The 21,339-nt window shown below is 36.9% G+C and overlaps 1 protein-coding gene across 2 annotated transcripts in view; it reads right to left on the bottom strand.

The window, feature by feature from the left end:
* Positions 1-3,347: 3,347 nt before the first annotated feature.
* Positions 3,348-21,339, bottom strand: part of LOC136842937 (beta-1,4-glucuronyltransferase 1-like) — a 30,572-nt gene continuing 12,580 nt past the window's right edge. The window contains exons 6-8 of one of the 2 annotated variants that reach the window (XR_010854379.1): positions 19,465-19,582; positions 16,119-17,749; positions 3,348-13,934 (exon numbers count right to left, since the gene is read on the bottom strand). The gene's annotated coding sequence lies outside the window, so the exon portion shown is untranslated. The remainder of the gene's footprint in view (positions 13,935-16,118; positions 17,750-19,464; positions 19,583-21,339) is intronic. The other variant, XR_010854380.1, reaches the window with a different exon arrangement.

The raw sequence follows: 21,339 nt of genomic DNA, 5'->3' as shown, positions 1-21,339 counted from the left end.
CATGGCCTTCCTTGTAAGTGTAACATATCGGTGTATATGAGGTGATGTTTGCAATGACAAAATCCGTCTCTGTTTCCAGTTCCTTTCATTGTATACATTTCTTTTGTTTAGTCAGTTCCTAAGATTTCAGCAGGTTATCAATCTCTGTGACTGTTCCACTTTCAGGTCTTATCAGAATTAGTTTTATCAGCGTCTTTGTATCCCATATTTTTACATGATGATTGTATTACTTCTGCAGATGTTAGTAACATCACTCACATATGCCTATCGCTTGGCCATTTTTTTTATGTGAGAGAGTAGTTTAATATACTTATTAACTCCTACCAAATATTCTATTTTTATGCTTCCACTGACATAGACAATTTTGTCATCATTTGAATCTCTCTTGCTTTGTCCATTCCATCAATGTCACAGTTTTTCTGTTGCAGTTGTCAGCAGTTTTTCTGTCTGCAGTTGTTCCCTTGTTTACTTTCAGTTCATCCAAAGATGGTTAGAAGAAGCCTTGATGGTCTGTGTCTCGGAATTTTGACAGGCATCCACTGGTCTCCAGAAAATAACCAGACTAGGTTGAATTACCCAGGCTTATTTTGGTTCTGAATTAAGCTCTTTGTTTAATCTTTTAGTGTTTCTCTGCTGGTCTTAGGAAAGTCTTGCCTTTCATAATTTAGTGTTAGGGTATCTTTTGCACAAGGGATTCTTGCAGAAGATTGAGTCTGAAAGCTACAGGTGGTGGTGTGTGTACTTATAAACGAGAGTGCATCTTTTGCACATGGGATTCTTGCAGAAGACTGAATCTGAAAGCTACAGATGATGTGTCTGCTAATTAACGTGGCCTTCTGTTGCATGATGTGCAAGCAACTAACAGTTTCGAAACTTAGCAAGGTGTTGCTTATGGTCTAGTTGCCCTTTCACAATGGGATTCAGAACTTGGACTCTGTGCGAATGAACAGCAAGGGCCTTTGTGAAATAATTTGGATTTTATGCGTGAAAGGGTATTAAATTTTCTAGAATTATGTTTCACATGTTCTCTCTCTCTCTCTCTCTCTCTCTCTCTCTCTCTCTCTCTCTCTCTCTCTCTCTCTCTCTCTCTCTCTCTCTCTCATTTATATATCTATATATATATATATATATATATATATATATATTGTAAAATTGTTTGGTAAAACTAACTAACTCTCTCTCTCTCATAATAATACCAGGTTCAGAGAAGCAAAATAGGACTACAAAAGTCACAGATGACTTTTTTAGAATGGTACGTAAAGGTGTTTAAAACTGAACAAAGTTATCCTACAAAAAGGACGATTTATCTTGAACAATAACTAAAAGTTATGGTTGAAATGAAAGTTCTCTTATAGTGAGAGATAGCTTAGAGAAGTTGTGTTTTTATCAAGGCCAAAACAAAAGTCTAAAGAGTATCAAATTGAGCAGTAAGACTCACCCTAAAGTAATGCCTCGGAAAGATGGCTTGAGCACTAAGACTCGGCCTAAGTAATGCCTAAAAAAGATGAGCACGAAGACTCGGCCTAAGTAATGCATCGCAAAGGTGACCTGAAACTTACAAATTGGTGAGGAATGGTCCATGAATAATTACAACTTACGAATGTAGAGAAAAGGTGCTTTGGAAATACCATATACAGTAAAACAAGTTATATTTATAGGGAACGGCCCATACAGAATCTAAAGGTTTAAGCCTAAATTACGTCATCAATGACGCATTCATTTCAAGGCTGTGCTGTGACGTCATTAATGACAAGTATGCTTTTTACGTTGTCATACACCAATGACAAATTCAAGCTGTTTCATTGACGTATTCTTAAATAGTTGTGACCTCATTGACGACGAATTGATGTCATTGTTGACATAAGTCTGCAAGTAGTGTAACATTGAATGTAAATGGGGTTGTGACGTCATCGATATATTGTAAAGTTGTGACGTCTTAATGACGTAAATTGTATAAAACTGTAGATTATAGAAAGAAAATAAAAACATTAAATTAACTGGACAGTCTTTTATTTAAATTCAATAATATTTTGAAAGGTAGGGAAGGTTACTTATGAAAAGATTAAAAAAAAATAAATTTTTTTTTGCCTCTTGGAGCCAGCACTGCAATGCCCCGAAGGAGGGAATGACCCCAGCAGGAGGTATACAGCCAGTCGGTTACCAACTTTGATGCGGACCCAAACGGCTGTTCTCTAAACTTTCAGCTGATTGGCTGAGGTGGGAAAAGCCTCATATACTTCCACTGTGCGTTCCCGGATGTCTCTTAGTTTTCTATGCCACTAATGACGAATGTTGTAGACCCTTTCAAATGTCAAAGAAAACGTACGGACAGGAAGTCTCAAGATAGGTGTGGTCAAGTTACCACTGAGACAAGCCTAAGCTTACGTTCACTCTTACGGCTGTGATTTCGTACTTAGGCAAATGCTTGCTTGGCAGTGTGTCTGATGAAACATGGCGTGACATCCCCGTAGAGTTGTACCCAGAATTTCGTCTAAAAGCATAATGGCCATAAAAATTCCAAGTCCAGTTCCTCTATGGACAACTTAGTAAGAAATCTACGGGTGCAAACATATATTCAGACATTCTGCTTTACGTATTCATTGAGATTTCGAAGCCGAAAGCCTTTCTCTAACGTTTTCTTGACTAGAAAATGAGTCTTATAGTCAACCCTCATAGAAAACCGTTAACCGAGCAGGGACATGGACTCTGTACCTGACAGAATTCTTGACTTGATAGAGCTGCAGAGGATTATTTACTTGTAAATACTGATTGATATGGTTATTTTATCCTCATTTTCAGAGATACTTATATAGAAAATTGACTTCACTCTTTTCAGTAAGGAGCTGACTGAAATAACTTAGAACATTTTAAGGGCCTCACACACCCTGCTAACCTGGCATCCTCCACCATTTTACGTCAGATTTGATATTAAAATGCCAACACTGGTGGCAAAATTTAACTGACTTTGATCAATTAAGATTTTCACAGCGTTTTTGCGCCGATTAGTTTCGATACCTCTTCAAAATCACATTTTTGCTGCACTTTCGTATTTTTAGCTACATATTTGCTTACTTTATATTTGCAATAGAAGATTTAGCTGCAATTTAAATGATTTAAGTTGATTAGCCTATTAACATTACACGCTCCAAAATATTTATATAGAACTAATTTTTTTTAACTTATAATTCAGTTAATTAAAAACTCTAGGAAGTTACATACTTAATTTGATGCTATTTTCACCTTACGTATTTTCGTCCACAAGATTTATTCGCAAACTACAGATTATTAATTTATATTCTCAGACGTCTTTCTGAACAAAATCACAGGAATTTCACAAACAAACCAAGGAAAATCTAATTAAGTTTATTTCAAATTACAAGTCATCCTCCAGTCTTTTGTTACAACAAAAAAATTAATTACATCAAGACACATACAATCCTCCCAAAAGCAGACAAGTGACCCAAACTCCTTCATGTGGAACAAGCGCGCCTAGAGGCACACCCGCCCTTCCCCAAAAAACAACTTCCGTCTTATTGGACCGGACACCATTCAATGTAAGTGATTGAGTCAGGTAAATGGTCAGAGACGTGCAAAGCTAATGTCCTCCTGCCCTGAGTTCTTCCTCCCCCAGCAGGACAGCAGGTCGGACTAACGTCAACCTTCACTCTACACGTGGATCACAGGGCCAGTTTAGGTTCTGTGTGATACATCTTGCAAAAATCCATCCCATTGCCAGGTAATTAGGGAGAAATGTTCAGCTGCTAGTTGGAATATTCCTTCGAGTGTATTGAAGTTCGGATGTCTGCTTAAAACTTTCAATTGTCAGTTTTCATAAGAATTTGAAATGCAGTTTTGTAATGATCACCAGAACAAGACTGAAGATTAAGAAAAGTCGTTTCATATTGCTCACCATATTATATATATTAAAAACTTATCAGAATAGGGTCACGTAACTAAAAACTGCCTAAAAATTAAAAGTGCTGTTTGATGTGGCACATGTATATATCAAAATTACTGTTTCACATACTAGAACAGAGCTACAAGGTACCACAAACTGCAACTTTGTATTGATCGTCAGTACTGGTCTATAGAATTATGGACATTGCCTTTTTACATGAACCATTACGACTGGGTTACCATTACAACAACCACAACCAAAGAATGAATAATTGGCAAGGAAAAACTTCATGAAAAGTTTACTTCTTTCAATTTTGACATTATACCTCAAGACCTGCCTTTAAAATGCTAATACCAAACTATAACTTTTAGTAAACTTAATTTTCTTTTTGTCAGGCTTTAGGACTCTCTATATCCTGACCTTTTGTTTTATTCTTGACGCAGTATTCGTCTTTACATTCAAAATTTCCGAGAGAATGCTAAACCTTCTATTCTTGTGATTTCTATTAGGAAAAAACACCGAAACTGACATACCTTCTGGGCCTGAAAAACCGACACTTTCTTAGTAAAAATAACTCTCCCAACTGACAGTTTGTAGACAAAGATCTCCATCGAACTGACTTTTTTAATACAAAAATCACACACTTGATAAAAAGGAAAAGACTTTCATGGACAGAAAACTGACGAATAAGTAATATCAGGTGAAAAGAGCTCAAACTAACTATTTAGGAAGTCTCCACTTTCTGGGCAAATCAACTCTGGTTCCCATTCTGACAAATTTGTGGAATAATGAACTATATTTTCTCTGATAGAATTTCACCCCACAGAAACACACGAAACTAAAACTCTCATAAAAAAAACTTGCTGAAAGACTTCCTGACCAAGATAAAAAAAAGCAAAATTGATATACTGGGTAGAAAATATACAAACCAGTATATCTTCAAGCCAAAATCACTATCCAGTAATTTCCAGTCAGAACAAAAACCTCCCTTGAATCAACAGACTTTCTTGAAAAAAAAAAAAAACTCATCCAGGCGAAAACCACCTGCCAAACTGATAACACTCTCCAGGCAAAAAACTTTTAAGAACTACGACAATGGACAAAAATCATTTCCAGATAATACTTTCCAGGGCAAAACCTCCCTAACAAAAATTCTTATGTAAAACTAAGAGTTTCCTACAAAGATAGACACATTTCAGGCAAAACCTCTCCCAAACATAAATTTCCAGGCAAAAAAGAAAAACTTGAAATGACCTACTTTTGGGGCAAATCTTCCCGAGGATAAAATTCATGAAATATAAAGGCATTTTAAGCAAGTGATTCATTCTCCTAGACAAGAATATATACCTAGACAGAGAAAACAGCAAACGAACTTTCTGTGAAAAACACACAAAATAATAGATTTCACAGCCAAAACTGAATATATGCTTCTTGGTAGAGAAAACAGAAAACTAACAGACTTTCTAGGAAAAAACACACACAAAATAACAGATTTCAAAGCCAAAACAGAATATGCCTACTTCTTAACAGAGAAAACAGAAAACTAACAGGCTTTCTAGAAAAACACACACAAATAACAGATTTCAAAGCCAAACAAACTCCCTAACAGATTTCCTTGCACCCTACCTCACAGATTTCACAGCCAAAACAGAATATATACTTCTTGGTAGAGAAAACAGCAAACTAACTGACTTTCCATGGAAAAACACACAAAATAAGAGATTTCACAGCCAAAACAGAATATATACTTCTTGGTAGAGAAAAACAGCAAACTAACTGACTTTCCATGGAAAAACACACAAAATAAGAGATTTCACAGCCAAAACAGAATATATACTTCTTGGTAGAGAAAACAGCAAACTAACTGACTTTCCATGGAAAAACACACAAAATAAGAGATTTCACAGCCAAAACAGAATATATACTCCTTGGTAGAGAAAACAGAAAACTAACAGACGTTCTAGGAAAAAACACACAAAATAACAGATTTCACAGCCAAAACAGAATATATACTTCTTGGTCAAGAAAACAGAAAACTAACAGACTTTCTATGAAAAAACACACAAATAACAGAATTTAAGAGTTTCTAGGAAAAAACACACAAAATAACAGACTTCACTGCCAAAACAAATTCCCTAACAGATTTTGTTGCCCCTCTTTCCTCCCCAAAATCACGAACTACTCAATTTTCTAGCCGCCAATAACTCTCAACTAACAGACTAAGAAAAAAAGACAGAATAACAGACTTCACAGACAAAAACTCCCTAACAGATTTTCTTGCCTCTCCCCCCAAAAAAACTAACTACTCAATTTTCTATCACGAAAAATTCCAAACTAACAGAGTTTCTACATCAAACAATACAAACTTGCAATACTTCGAAGAATAAGAAATTGTAACTAACAGACTACCAATAAAAATCACAGAGGAACAGACACAATAGCAGAACATTAACAAGTTTCTTTTTTCCGGCAGCAACTCACAAACCCAGACATCTTGAAGTTAAAACATTCTGTGAAGGCACAACCATTAAAGTTAACAGATTTCCTGAGGGCAGAACAGCCACAGACTAACAGACTATAAGAAAAGCGCAAGGAACACACAGACATTTTAGATTAAAATACGGCATAAACTACCAGAATTACTTCAGAGAGAATATCACTACAGTCCAAACCCAAAGGTATTGCAAACCAAGGGACTTCCTGAAGGCAAAAAAATATCAAAAGCAGACTTTCTGAAAGCAAAGTAGCAAGGAGAATCATGCTTCCTAGGACTTAGTTTCACAGATCAATTGACTTTCTAAAAGTGAAAGTATCACACAATGGCAAACATCCTGAAAGAAGAAGTGACACGACATACCTCCCGAAACTTCAGACAGTGAAATGTGGAAGTACCACAGACCAAAAGACTTTCTAAAACCAAAGATATCATAAACCAAGAGAAACTCTAAACCAATATCTAACAGGAGTAAAGTCTTCCTGAATCTTAATTGATCTCGAACCAGTATTTTTCCTAAATCCTGGACTCGTTTCAAACACAAGCAAACCTATCCGGTGCTTGGAACTTTGTATCGTGTATTAACATGATACCAGTGATAGTGAATCCTGATTCTATCATCGAGCACTAAAAAAAGACAGTCCCAGATTATCACAAGCAAGGCCTGAAGCCTGAAATCCAATGTCACTAAAATTCCAGGTTATCACAAACACTAAATGTTCATTACCAGTATCCCAAACTAATTCTATCTGCATTTCAATAATCCATTGTTACAAACCAGTTTTTTAAAAGTCCTACATTATGTACGTTTCACAATCACTATTCTAACTCTGTACTTCAATATCTACTCTTACAAACTGAAAAAAATTAAGTACAACTCTTAAAATCAATCAAACTTTTTCTCGGAATTACTTTAAAAACACCAAACTTCGATCTTTCTCCTATTCCAAACCTTTACAACAGTGGAATAACACGTTGAATCCTTGAATCCCAAGGCATCACCAGCAAGCACTTAAGCCACAAACCTCCGTCATAAAAAAGGACTTATGTGATCTTAAACTGCTTATCAGTAGGTTTCCTTAATGACTTTACTCAGAAAACCTCTGCACAATTCCACTGATATCTAGAAAGGTAAAATGCACATCACTATAAAGCCCAGGAAATTTCTAACCCACATCGTGACCAGTGTCTTATGTTACCTAAGATCAGGTATATCAACTGTAAAATCAACTGACATTCTAGTGGCTTCTCAAAGGTGCCATGACTCAGGAAGGCCTGCCTAGACAAATTCTGGAGCAATGAGAAGGCTACTCTACACCAGTTATACATCTAAATGTCCACATAGCAATGAAATCAAGTCTCTAATCACATATTCTCTCAGTAACAAAATGGACCAGACAGTACCATACCACCTTTACTTGGGCACTTCATACCAGGGACATGCATCTCCAGTTCTTAGAACCAACGAAAACCTCAGTAAACCTATACAACACATACAAAATCTACAAACCTTCAGAGGAAAACTGTGAACACATGAAGCAATTCAACCATTATAAACAAATGGAAACATTTCAAACATTTGATTTAAAGTGTGCTGCAATTTCTGAGGTGTTTGATTCATCTAAATCTTAACCAAACTTCTCATGGGAATACTTTCTATATAAATTAAGAGAAGGTAACCTAAAATGAGACACAGTTCCCTCTTCCCGTTAAATAACAGGGAAAACATTTGTTCTAAACGTGTCTGTTGCCTCTCACAGCCTAAAAAATCTCAGCAAGCCTTTTGGTAAGGTATTTGGCTTAAGTATTATAACCTTTCCACTATATCTAAGGCCACATTATTACACATTAACCGTGTTAGAACTCTTGTTAATAGTCTGGTTTCTGTCCACTTTAGGCCAAATACTTTAACACTCCTCCAAGAGTAACACACACACATCCGCTTTTGTCTAATTAACTGACGATGTTATGGACTTTGCAAAATTTCCCGCACAGACTTCTAAACTGACCATCGTGATATTTTATCCGTCCTTTATTTCAATGACACGAATGAAGTGCCCAGCCTAAGACCGGAAGGCGTTTGAGCCCCAAGCTGGTACCCCCTTTTGAAACGACGGCATGTGTCCGTAAATGTAATTTAAAGTTTTGTCGTATACTGACCAAAAGGTTAACTTTCACGTTTCCAAATGCTCTGATAGAATTACTCTAGAACTCTTTAGATAAATTTTTTTTAATTTCTAAATGTTAAGAAACACTTACTCGATATCTTTTTAAGACATCTGGCAGAATATAAATTGCCTTCTGTATTTAAAAATAATCTTGTGAAACTGTTTCTTGTAAACTGCCATTAAAAACCAATATGTGACGCAGTCTGTCAAATCCAACATCAGCAAAAATAAATTCTGCCCAAGAGAATGAAAACTCTAATCTTGGTAGAAGATACTCTAAAAGTTAGAATGATTCCATTACATCACAAAATTTACATTAATTTGGCCGGGAAATAGTATCTTTAACAACGGAATCTAATAATTAACGTATAAGTAAAAATGTGACAATTCAGAATAAAAAATTCTCAAAAATAGAACTTTTCTTAGAACATAATAGAAGAATTTGCAGTCATGGTTATAAGAAATCTCAAAGAATTGTCGTAATGTCTGAAAATCGTAGATTTTCTTACAAGTTATTCATAGAAAAATGAGCTAAGGTTTTTTTGGCCATCAAAACTCGTTCAACACAAAATTCTGGTAGCAAATAATCTACAGGATCAACACACATATCATTAGACACATGCCAAACAAGCATTTGCTTATGTACAAGCACAGCAATATGGGTGAATAGGCCAAGGCTTGTCTAAGTAGTGACATTGCCACACCTACCTTGGACTTCCTGTACTTTAAAGTTCTCTTTTTTACATTTAAATGGTTTAACATTCTCATTTGAGGCATGGAAAATTGGATCACATCTGGGAAAACACAATGGAAGTATACAAGGCTCCTCCCACCTCAGCAATCAGCTGTCAGCTTAGAAAACTTAAGCCCTTTGGGCCGACTTCAAAGTTGGTAACCGACTGGCTGCATACCTCCTGCTGGGGGCGTTCCCTCCTTCGAGGCACTGCAGTGCTGACAGCAAGGAGCCCTTTATTTTGAATCGTTCCAGTTTTATACACAGATACACAGTATATACATATATGTATAAGAGGACTTCTGTACTTCAACTTACGTTCCTTAATAACGAGCAACAATTCCTAAATTTCTTGAAACTGTTCAGGTTGACAAATAAATGTTTATTTCTCACTTTGTCCGCAGTACTAAAAAAACTTCCTTCTCAAATATCAATCTGAGATGAAACTCCCTACATAATCACATTACAAAACAGGAACTACTCTAAATGTAAAAAAAAAAAAAAAAAAAAAAAAAAAAACTCTGGAATTAACTTCGAAATGTAGTGACAAAATAGAGTATCTTTGCCTCTGAAGATTTACTTGAGTTTCATACCCTACCAATCTAAGACCCAAGTGTCTAGTATCATGTAAAATGAACACCTTAAGTGTGTGGTTTACGTATGTGTTTAGATTAGGAATTTGAATGTGTCTGAAAGCAAAGGCAAAAGCTCCTTGGTGTGTAGTTTAACAGTATCTTTAGAGTAAGAATTTGAGTGTGAAAATGGTAAGAGAGAGAGGTACTTAATCCCTGTGTCTGATGCAATGGCAGAATTTCCTTGGTGTGTAGTTTAAGTGTGTTTTGAGTAAGAGTGTAACTGTGAAAACAGTAAGAGTGAGGTACTTAATCCCTGTGTTTGAAGTAGTGGCAGAAACTCCTTGTGTGTGTGTGTGTGTGTGTGTATTTGGGTTCAGTAAAGCAGGTCAGATGTCCATAGAATTCCCAGTAGAGAATGATGCTTCAGAGAACCGTGTAAAGACTTCGGCAAAGCACAAAATATGTGGAGGTGCTTCAATAAAAGAGAGAGAGAGAGAGAGAGAGAGAGAGAGAGAGAGAGAGAGAGAGAGAGAGAGAGAGAGAGAGAGAGAGAGAGAATAAAATTTCCTTAAAGCAAAAGCAGGTGGACTTCAGTATAGCATGAAACGTACAGGCTTTGTGTTCCAAAGTGTTCAAGTGATTAGCACTACTTCTGCAGTGCAACAAGTGTATAATTCTGCAGATTCCAAGTTGTGCTGTAAATTTACAGAATTTTTCTATGTAACGGCTATAACAGGAGACTGTAGAAATGCCTTTGAATTTGTAGTGTGTGTGATTTTTAAGTTCACATAAAGGGAAGTCTAGTCAGAATGAAAAGTTGAGAGAAAGTAGTAAGAACAATGTCTCATTTATATAACTTTACAAAACTATCTGGTTTCTGTAACTAATAACATTGCAAAAGATGCTGGCGCTTCAGATTTCTGTAAACTTAGATCACTGGAAAAAAACTGTATAGCTACGAGTCTCCAAATTCAAAGATTATCTAACCTAGGCTGCTATGTCCACATGGTATACCACAAACAGAGACACTGGATACTGATATAAAGTTCTTAATTTTTTTTACATGCCAACAAATAAAAGCACGAATTACTTTTTTTTTTTTTTGCTAAATGAAGGCTGTGACTTGATGAGAACTTATCAAAAAGCTGAAATACAGAAGTCCTTGTACATGACATTGAAATCTGGTTTTACAATAATTTTCCCATTCTACAAACTTTAAAGTTAAATTTTATAACAATAATAGTTAAAAGATCAAATTACTTGAAGTCAATGGGAATTATATGAAACACAAAAAAATTAATATCTGAACCTACAATCTCCATATATCAAGGCACTGTTGCATTGGGAATTCTAAAATTCACGAAATCTGGAACTCTGAAATAAACGTGAAATTCTCAAACCACTGATGTTAAAGCCAAAGGCATGCAAGATATACCTTGTTATAATGCAACTGAATTGTTTCAACATGGTTTAGTTCCTAAGTTGAGACAGAACTCTTCTGATAAGATGTCACTTTTGACAACTGTTCGAAATTCCCTCGGTACCTGAAATGACCTGTACTTTACAAGGCTACTTGTTCACATGGGTTCATTTTGAGTCATTCTTATGAAAAGTATACTTGTAACCATAATCCCTAACTAATGATATCAATGAATTAAACAGCTTCCATCCTAATAATTGTGTGGATTTTAATAAGCAATCTCTTCTTTCTTTCTGTATTTCCCAAAACCTTCTGTTAGTTCTTTCTAATGAACACCACATTCTTTGGAAGCTTAATTTCAAGTCAGTGGCGCCTATGGTGGGCTTGTTCCATATGAATAGGATTCACCCTCTGAATAATGATAAGAAGAAGTGGTTCACTAAGAAATGAATTTTCCTTTCAGAGTAAATGCCTGCAAAATAGTTAGTACTCCATTTGGAACGATTATTAACTACTCCTACAGATGATTTTAATCTTCCCAGAAAGTCTATCAATGTAACATTTAGATGAATAAACCCTTTACATAACTCATCATGCTTATTAAATGTTTACGATAATTCATCTACCAAAAACATTCCTTTCACACTATCCTTAAAAGAGTCCATTTGAGTTATCCATATGCTTAAGATACCATTGTTAACAATACCTAATGTCATTTAAGGTGACGATCTGAGTTCGCGTTTATTGACTCTTCATTTACCTAGAATATGATCTTCATAAAAATCCCAATTATCCTAAAATAACGCATTCAGTATGATTGAATCATTTACAAAATATGCCACTGTCAGTAGTGTCACAGTCCCTCTAAAGCAATACTTTGAATTTGAGTTTACTTGTTAAATCCATCTACAAAACTATTGCCAACTATACCAAACTGTTCTGAACGTAACACCTACCATTTGGAACCTTCACATGTCACCAGTGTCTTGAAATATGCAGAACTGCCATGATAATAATTCTCTTGATAAAGTTCTCTCCAGTTGTTACAGCATCAACTTGTAATTGATGTATGTTTAAAACGGCAAGCAAGATGCATTATTGTCATGGCAAGGTTTGTACAAAATTTTCAGAGTATCGTTTAACAGCTTGAAAAGAATGATAATTTCTTTGACACCAAATTTGAGACAGAACTAACCAACTAAATTCTGAAATTTCTTCTGTCTCAACAATGCTAACGTTTAAATGCTATGGGCTATATCATCTCTCCTGTATTAAGCATAGCCTTTCAGTAGCCTAAGTTTTAAAGTATAAGTACCACAGTATTGCAATAACGCAAGACCACAAAATTATTACTAAGTTTGTTCTGAAGGAAATCTGATGAGAAGACTCAGTTAAGAAAATAGCAAAAGCCATTTGAACTTTAGCAGAAAATATGACCTACTCTGTAAAGGTTAATACCTCACAGGTTTTACCCCCCAAAATTATTTCTGACTATACTGACCAACAAGAAGATATTCTATAAAATCAGTAAAAACTATTCTTCCTAACTTCTGAATTTTTTGCTATTGATAATTCTTTAACTTTAGGACCATGACTGAAAATGATAATCATAACCTACCATTAATTTCATTTCACCTTCGTACCCAGGAAAATGTGCTTTAAATAATGACCTACCGGATATATTGAAAAATAAAATCTAAAGTGATGGAAAAACTGTTCTTAAACAGAAGTGACTGACTTCTCAATTTAATATATTTAAAATGTAACCATGAATATTTAATAGCTTGATATTACACTAATATAAAATTAATTTAATATTATGTAACTTGAAATACCCTTAAAATAGCTGATATTAAACTAATGAACCTACCGGGTGTGAGAAAAATAAAATCAAATATGATGGGCAATGTAATGAAAAAAACTATCTTAACAGGAGAGAGAGAGACTTCTCAATTTAATATAGAGAGAAAAGAGTAAGAGAGAATAGAGAGAGCTTGATATTTATTAGTTGTCATTCAGAGTTTTTCCCAGGCAGCGCCAGGTTGGTCGGCTAGTAAATTTATAAAAACTCTTACTGAATCCTTATTAGTTAAGATTAAGCTGATTTGAGCTTTAGATATGAAATAAGTCTATACACCCTCAATAATACTAAGCTACCTGATATTAACATTCAACCGAGAAGACATAAAAATGGAAACATTTATCCTGAAATATTAAACCAGAAATAAAATATATCTCCTGAATCACACTGAACTACCAAATCGTATGGTAAAGGCTCATATACAGTTCCTATCTAAAAATGACCAGCAGCTAAGCTGAACTCTGCTCGGCTTTGGGTCTATAGGCATTTTAATGACCTTCATCAGCTGACACTTGTATATTACTGTAAACTTAACACTATCATAGTTTTAACAGTCAACATCAGTAAGATTATAATGTCTCCATGTGAAAGTATGACTTTTCAACATTTCTTGGCAATGAGACCATTTTTCCTACTTTATTCTGGCCCTTTACAAATCAGACAAATGCAAATATAGTCGTATCTTCAGTCAACTTTCTTCTTCTACGGCAGATGCTCGAGGAATTGTGGGACTGGCATCCATTGAACTTGTTCCATTTATGTGCGAGCACACTGCAGACACTTTCCTGAAAGAGAAGAGGAAGATATTAATGACTTCATGGCATGCTGAGATCTCTTTGATTAAAGGCATTAAGATAAAAAATAATTCGTCCTATACCTATACTCCTTTGATTAAAAGGATCAGATTGGACATGATCTTTTTAAGACTATTTTCATACGCCTTAATTTTCTCAATATATATATGAATTTTATTTAGACATGGCTGCAGTAAATATTACGGTAAATGAACATTTGGATTACAATGCAAATTTCCCTGGAAAGATAACAGAAGCCTCTGAGTGTACGTTCTAATTAGACAACTACAATAAATGGTCCCATTATTATCATTATCGCTACCTGGGCCTGGCAATAACATTCATCAGACAATTTTAATAATTTCACGTAATCTAGAAGATTTTTCTGCACTAACATTGTCCCAACCCTCTCCAATTTGTCTTAAATGATCCAAGTGCTTGCCCAATCAACACAAAATTACACATACGAAATCTAGCATTGTCTTGAGATTTCGGTGCAACACATCAGGAATACTCAGATTCATATACAAGTGACCACCTCCAGTTTTATCATCTGAACTAGAGAATGATATCCTACATATCGTCAAGATACTACAGAACTAAATCTTCGTGGTTTCGTAAACCTCATTCCCCCCTACAAAGCTGCAGCAAAATGTACTTTAAGTTTACGCTTGGGCCTAGTTTATCAACTCTACGTTCTGTATTTCATTTTACGCATGTCACTAATTTCCTTCTACACCCATTTAGTTCTTCGTTCTGTAGTTGTTTTGACGAGATTTTTACAGATATGTTTTATCAGTACACTTGAACACAGACTCAAACACATTATCGGGTGTACTTCTAAAAGCTACGTAGGCTAATTGACTTTCGTAGAGTATGATTCATTTCTGTTTGGAAAACCAAGGTGACACATAGTCAGTGAAAGGCAGTCTGCAAAAAAGTTGCTAATTTGACCCATGTTTTACCTTTACAGGCCCAAGAGCCAGGTGAAAGTGGGGTTAGTCCTTCAGTGCCTCATTGTAATCCGTTTTCTTTAAGTTCCAAACCTTTTGTTTTATTTTGTCTATGTCTATTGCTCATGTTTATGATATTTACCTGCTTTCATTAATGTTTTTACACTCATCCCTATGGGGATGGTACTAAACACGGAGCCCATTTTGCATGTAAACTGGGAGTTACGGAACCAGAGGGGCGCTGAAGTTGCCTGCAGTTTTACAGTCTTCCCTATACACACCATGAGTTAAGAAAAATTTAAACTCCTCTATAAAGCTTCACAATCGTTCTTCAGACCTATTACAAATTCTCAAAAGAGCATAGGTCTATATAATTCGACTAGATGGCTTCGTTCGAGTTGTACAAAATAGCTGCAAAGTGTCATTTACTTGAAAAGCTCCTCCTCGGTTACTACTTGCGAAGGCTATTCGCCATACCCAGGTTACACTTACGCCTAAATATGTTTTTACATCTGTTCTCTAGAGACATGGTGGCCTTTGTAAGCACCTAAACCTGACAGCTGACCATAGCTTCATACCAGAGCAGCCTTATAAACCTTTTTCCAACTGTTGTTCCTTCGACGAGAGATTTAATCTATGCATTTTCTGCATCTGATTCAAGGGCAAAATTCTCCCCTTTCGTAGATTGTCTTGATCTAAACGAAATGCATCTTCAACAGTTCATTATTCAAGAAAAATTGTCCTGTTTGAATAGAGATTATGTTCAGGGACTCACAACGTTTGGGAAGACGAATTTTGTATTTCTGTGACTAAAAACCAATTGCACCTACATTTGCAAATACCCAGATACTTCATAAATGAAAAAGCAACTGTCATTTCACACTCTTTGAACGATACACGCCCAAAATCAAATTCCTAATGTCTCAATCTCTTATAGGTGTACAATATTCTCTTAGTTACCTTCAAAGTCTAACTTCCTTTCAGCTCTTACAGGAATTAAGCGAACATGAATATTTGTGCTGTAGGCTACAGTAACTACCACCTTTAAAAAAGAATTTTTTTCCTTTTGGTATTACCACTTAGGGTTTACTATTCTTCCTAATTCTCTGCTTTTGTGTCCACATTCGCAGAATAAATAGGAATTTAAAATGTTACACTCCATCTAAACACAGTCTCATACAAGCTAAGACAATTTCATTGGCCTAAGCACTTTAGTACTCACCACTGATAATTCAGGTTTAGGTGGCGTTGCCCAGTACTTCTGTATCACAAAGCTCCTTGGTGTTTCTGTTTTCACATCTCCAGGATATTGTGGTTCCAAAATTTCTCACTTCGTGATCCTGTGTGTGGGCATGCTTGAAAGCAGTTGATTAAAGGTGGATTCACAAATATTTCTCTAAATTTCCTGTTTTATATCTGATATTCCTTTCGGGAGATTAAATACTCCTATCCCGCCTTTTATTTTTTGTTCTTGACGCAGAATTATGTTATTATATTCATGAGTATCCGGCAAACTTCGTTAATTCATTTTTTCTTACTGAAACAGACAGTTTTCTATTGCTAGTAACATGTAGGTCCAAGTCCTTTCAATCAGTCTTCTTAATAGTCTAGTTCTCACTGGTTGAAGGCTGAAAAAGTGTATTCCGATTTAAATCTGTTTCCAGAATAATGGCTTGCCAGCTCCACTAGTTGCTGGATGCTAACCTGGATCTTACTGTTGCACTACACAGGCTTCATTAGATAATGGCCTAGATAGCAGTGTAATGTCCCCCAGGGAGTTATTTGTACTCGGTGATGTGTGTGCCATGGGGGTTACACCCATGCTTGCCTATCTGCAGCCTGGGTTGAACTAACTTTCTAAAGTCCAGCTGTCTTTGGTGGTCTAGTATCCTCGAACACTCTGCTTTCTGCATTTGGAGTCCATTCGCCTTTGGGAAGAGTGGCCATCTAATAGGATTATTGAGAGACAATGAAGCTTAGGGTCTCTTCTGGGTACATTCTGACCACCAGCTTGACTTCACCAGCGAGTGAAGGTGAGACGTTGCCTTACTGCAGTGGAGGGGCCACACCCAAACTGCCAATACACAGCTGCTCTTTGTGGTTTGCTTTACTGGATTGCTGTGGGGTGGGGTGGTTGGGGATGTGTAGTCTGTGAGAAAAGCAGTGTAGGTCTATGGGACTGGGTGTGTGGCTTTCTACGAACGAGACTCGATGGTGGTTTGCCCAATGTGTTGGGTGTAGGCCCAGGACACATAAGTCATGTACCTATTCTTGTGGAGTGGTGAACTCAAAGGGTGTCACCACAACCTCATGATTTGAGAAGGATGAGATTCCCAGTGTTCCAAACTATCTTGTAAACGCAGGGGCAGGGGAATGGGCCTCCACACGACAGAAAGGATAGAAAATCTTGTAAAGCTTGACAGTGAAATACCACAAACCTGATCGTTCCTCTACTTAGTGAAGCAGAAATGGGAGCCTTAAGCAGGCCAAACAGTAGCCAATCATTCAAGCATTGGTGCTGGAAGCTGAACAGTATCAGGTGGGGAGTTTGCACTTAGCACTTGCAGCTGGGCACACCTGATGATTTCTGTTCCTCATTTATATGTGACTACAACGATCATTTTCCATGTCACCTTTCTAGAAGTAACTTCCATCTGATCTTCATTTTTCCCATCATGAATTCGCTGTCATAATATTGTATGTTTTCGTTCCTCTTGCAGCAGTAATAGTTTTGACTGTTGTCTTCTTCCCATTATTCTTTTAAGCTTGTAGAATTTCTGTTCTGTAACAATTCCATGTGCTGCAAATCGTCTTCTGCCTGATTTTCCCCCAGGGAGCATTGTAGCAATCAGCCTGCAAAAGGAAAAATCTCTGTAGAAAGCAAAACTTGAATACGAAATGATAAAGCTTAAACCTTCCTTATTGGGTCGAATGAAATAGTACCTCTTTACTTTATGCAGCGTAGTTTAGACTGTCGCGACACTACTTAGCGTGGGAAAAAAAAAATCCCAGTACAAAGTATACTGTAAAATTAACATACCTAATGGCATGTAAGTACAAGTAATATATGTTAATTACATACTAGAAAAGGCAGCCGAGATAGGCTCAAAGCCACAAAGGAATTGCGCCGTGTAGTTACTCAAATGATATAAGCTTTGAGGCAAAGACAGTAACTAAATTTCTCTCTTCATAACACATGACTGGCGTCGTGTAGCATAACATCAGATAATATTTAACCTAAACTGGGCAGAGCATGTCCTAGGGCTCTGTTTTCAGAGTTTTACTTAAAACGTATGTATTTTCTACCCATCCTTTGCCGTGCTTTCCAACACCCATATGCTTTGCTTGGCCTTGAATCATAACGGTGTTGTTGAATAGAGAATTTAGGCCAAAGACCGAACACTGGGACCAATAAGATCATTCAGCGTGGAAACGGAAATTGACAGTAAAAGGTTTGAAAGGTGTAACAGGAGGAAAACCTCAAAGCAGTTGCACTATGAATCAATTGTTGGGAGAGGGTGGACAGTAAGATGGAAGAAAGAGGATATGAACGGAGGTACAGTAAAAGGAATGAAAGGGGGGGCCGAAGGGACGTTGCAAAGACCCTTAAGTAATGCCCACATTGCACCGCATGAGGTGCCCTGACGACACTAACCCCCCTACGGGGGAGCCACACCTGTAGTTTCGTTTAGAGTTCCATTTATATTCAAATCATGGAATATTACCATTAAGAAACTGATAAATATACGATAAAATTCTTACTAAATATTAAAGGTACGAAGTTACAGAATACACTGCAGTTTTGCAACATTTATTTTCGCTAAGTAATATTGTCGCTAATCCTAACTTGGTCGTAACCGCTGATTCACAAAAAAAATGCTGTCGTTGTCCCACGTTCTGACCCGACCCTGCAGGCTTACCTGGACTACAATTTGATGTAATGAAACTTAAAAAAACGTAATTTACATATGGTTACCGTCAACGCAAATAACAGGCATTCCTTCTGATCTGTCCTTGCTTATAGTCTACATCCTTTTCTCTGGTAAACGGCTTTGTACAGTGATGTTCAAGGTACAGTAATTGCTTATCTAATCCGCGCCAAATATAACACATAAATAAAAGTTATAAACTTCATTTGTCACGAGTGCCTTCAGTAATTCTCCCACCGTGTTACTGCCGACATCCAACTGCTGACGCGACTTGAAATCTTACTTTTTAAGAGTGAGACAACCACACACACACAACTACACAAATGAGACTATAACATAATGCACACAATGGGACTGGATTGTTGGAATTGCAAACTATTATTATTATTATTCAGAAGATGAACTCTCTTCATATGGAACAATTCTAACAGGGGCCACAGACTTGAAATTCAAGAAACTTCCAAAGAATATTATGGTGTTCATTTGAAAGCAGTTACAGAAGGTAATAGGAAATGCGGAAAGAAGCGAACAGTTATTAGAAAAGAAAAAAAATAAGTTAACAAATAAATAAGTTGATAAGAGCAGACATATAAGAATATTAGATGGTTAACGAATTGAAATGATAATAGGGACACTCACGTTGCTTTTGGGAAACTTCTTTGCTTGACGGGGAGCAGTCAGCTCTGTACATTGGTCTTGATTGCTGGTTACCCAGAGGGGTGGCGGGTTGGGTCTTCAACTGGGGGACTGTATTACCCTAAAAAAAAAAGAAACAATCTTTGTTAAAAACTGCAAAAATATAACGAAACTTCTCTCTACCCAAACTCAAAGCCCCAAACAATACTAAAACATTAACTACACAAACAATGCACTTGGTTTATTAACGTGTTTGTGAGTTGAGTAAAATCAAATGTTAGCAGACTTCACAAAAGAAAACGATATCAAGTAGTATGAAAATATATATAAAAAATGGGAACTTTCATGCCAGCTTAATAGGGTAGCTCTTGGCTTTGAATGAAACTAGAAACTAGCTTTAACTATGGTGTGTGTGTGTGTGTGTGTAGCGCTGGCAAGTGCTTAGGGAAAAGCACAGCATTAAGAGGGTACTATTTCCGGAGAGAGAGAGAGAGAGAGAGAGAGAGAGAGAGAGAGAGAGAGAGAGAGAGAGGAGAGGGTGGGGGGCGGGGGTGGGGACAGGCGGAATGAGAGAGGAGAAAAATTGGTGGTGGGAAAGGTGTGACAGTGAGAGGCGTTGAAGAGACTTTCGACGAGAGAGAGAGAGAGAGAGAGAGAGAGAGAGAGAGAGAGAGAGACTAAGTTCCAGCAAGCCTCAATTTGGAACTAAACATGAGAACTGTTTTGGGCTCGAAATAGCAAAATATTGCTAGCTGAAACAGCTAATAATAGGTCTGTAACTAATTACGATAATACTTTCCCCTTAAAAGTCTAAACCCCCACCCAAACCCCCCTCCCTCAACGGAAGGGGAGCACGATGATACAAACTTGTTCACCGATTGAAAATAATAGCCAAACAGAAAGGCTAATCGTTAAACGTTTTTCTGTTACCTTATTGGCTCATTGGCTAGACATACTGGTAATTTGTTATATACAATATATATGGCAAGACCGCCCCCATGATCCCTGACCCCACTAATGTCACACCGAAGTATCTCTAGATGGGAGACACTGCATTATGGTCTACTGATGCCAAACCTCATTGTAATGTCATATAACAGAGTTCAGCTTCGTCTTTTCAAAGCAGATTTTACACTGACACTTCAACAGACTAGGACACTGAGAATAGCAGTTAACTACCTTAGAACGACGAGGGAAACAAGTTGTATTGAGCTGAAATTACCAGAGAGAGAGAGAGAGAGATAGAGAGAGAGAGAGAGAGAGAGAGAGAGAGAGAGAGAGAGAGAGAGAGAGAGAGAGAGAGAATTTTCATGTACACGACTAAAACACTTAACAGAAATTTTAAGTTAAAGAATGGTTTATCCTTGGTGCCAAAATCATGTGTTGACTGACTGACTTGTGACTGTGGCTAAAGAGTCCAGCTCTCTCAAAACAAAAGACGTGTAAAACCGTTTGATTCACGTTATATATAAAAGAAAGTGTATACGGAGTACTTGTCATGAGCAAGAGAGAGTGAGCAATGGCCAATAAAATCGACGTCTTCGTCACATTACCCAGTGGAATGGGAACGGGAATTGGAATATAGAATTTAGGCCAAAAGGCCAAGCACTGGGACCTCTCAGGTCATCAGGGCTGAAAGGGAAATTCGGAGTGAAAGGTTTTAAAGGTGTAACAGGAAGAAAGCCTTTCAGTTGCACTATGAAACAATTGTTGGAAGAGGGTGGAAAGTAAGATGGAAGCAAGAGAATATGAACGAAGGTACGGTAAAAGGAATGAATGGGGGTGCAGCTAGAGGCCGAAGGGACGCTGCAAAGTCCCTAAAGTAAGGCCTACAGTGCACCGCGTGAGGTACACTGATGGCATTACCACCCTACTGGC

Source organism: Macrobrachium rosenbergii, chromosome 10, assembly GCF_040412425.1.
Source record: "Macrobrachium rosenbergii isolate ZJJX-2024 chromosome 10, ASM4041242v1, whole genome shotgun sequence".
Classification (NCBI taxonomy): Eukaryota; Metazoa; Arthropoda; class Malacostraca; order Decapoda; family Palaemonidae; genus Macrobrachium; species Macrobrachium rosenbergii.
This window is presented reverse-complemented; position numbering and strand designations above follow the sequence as displayed.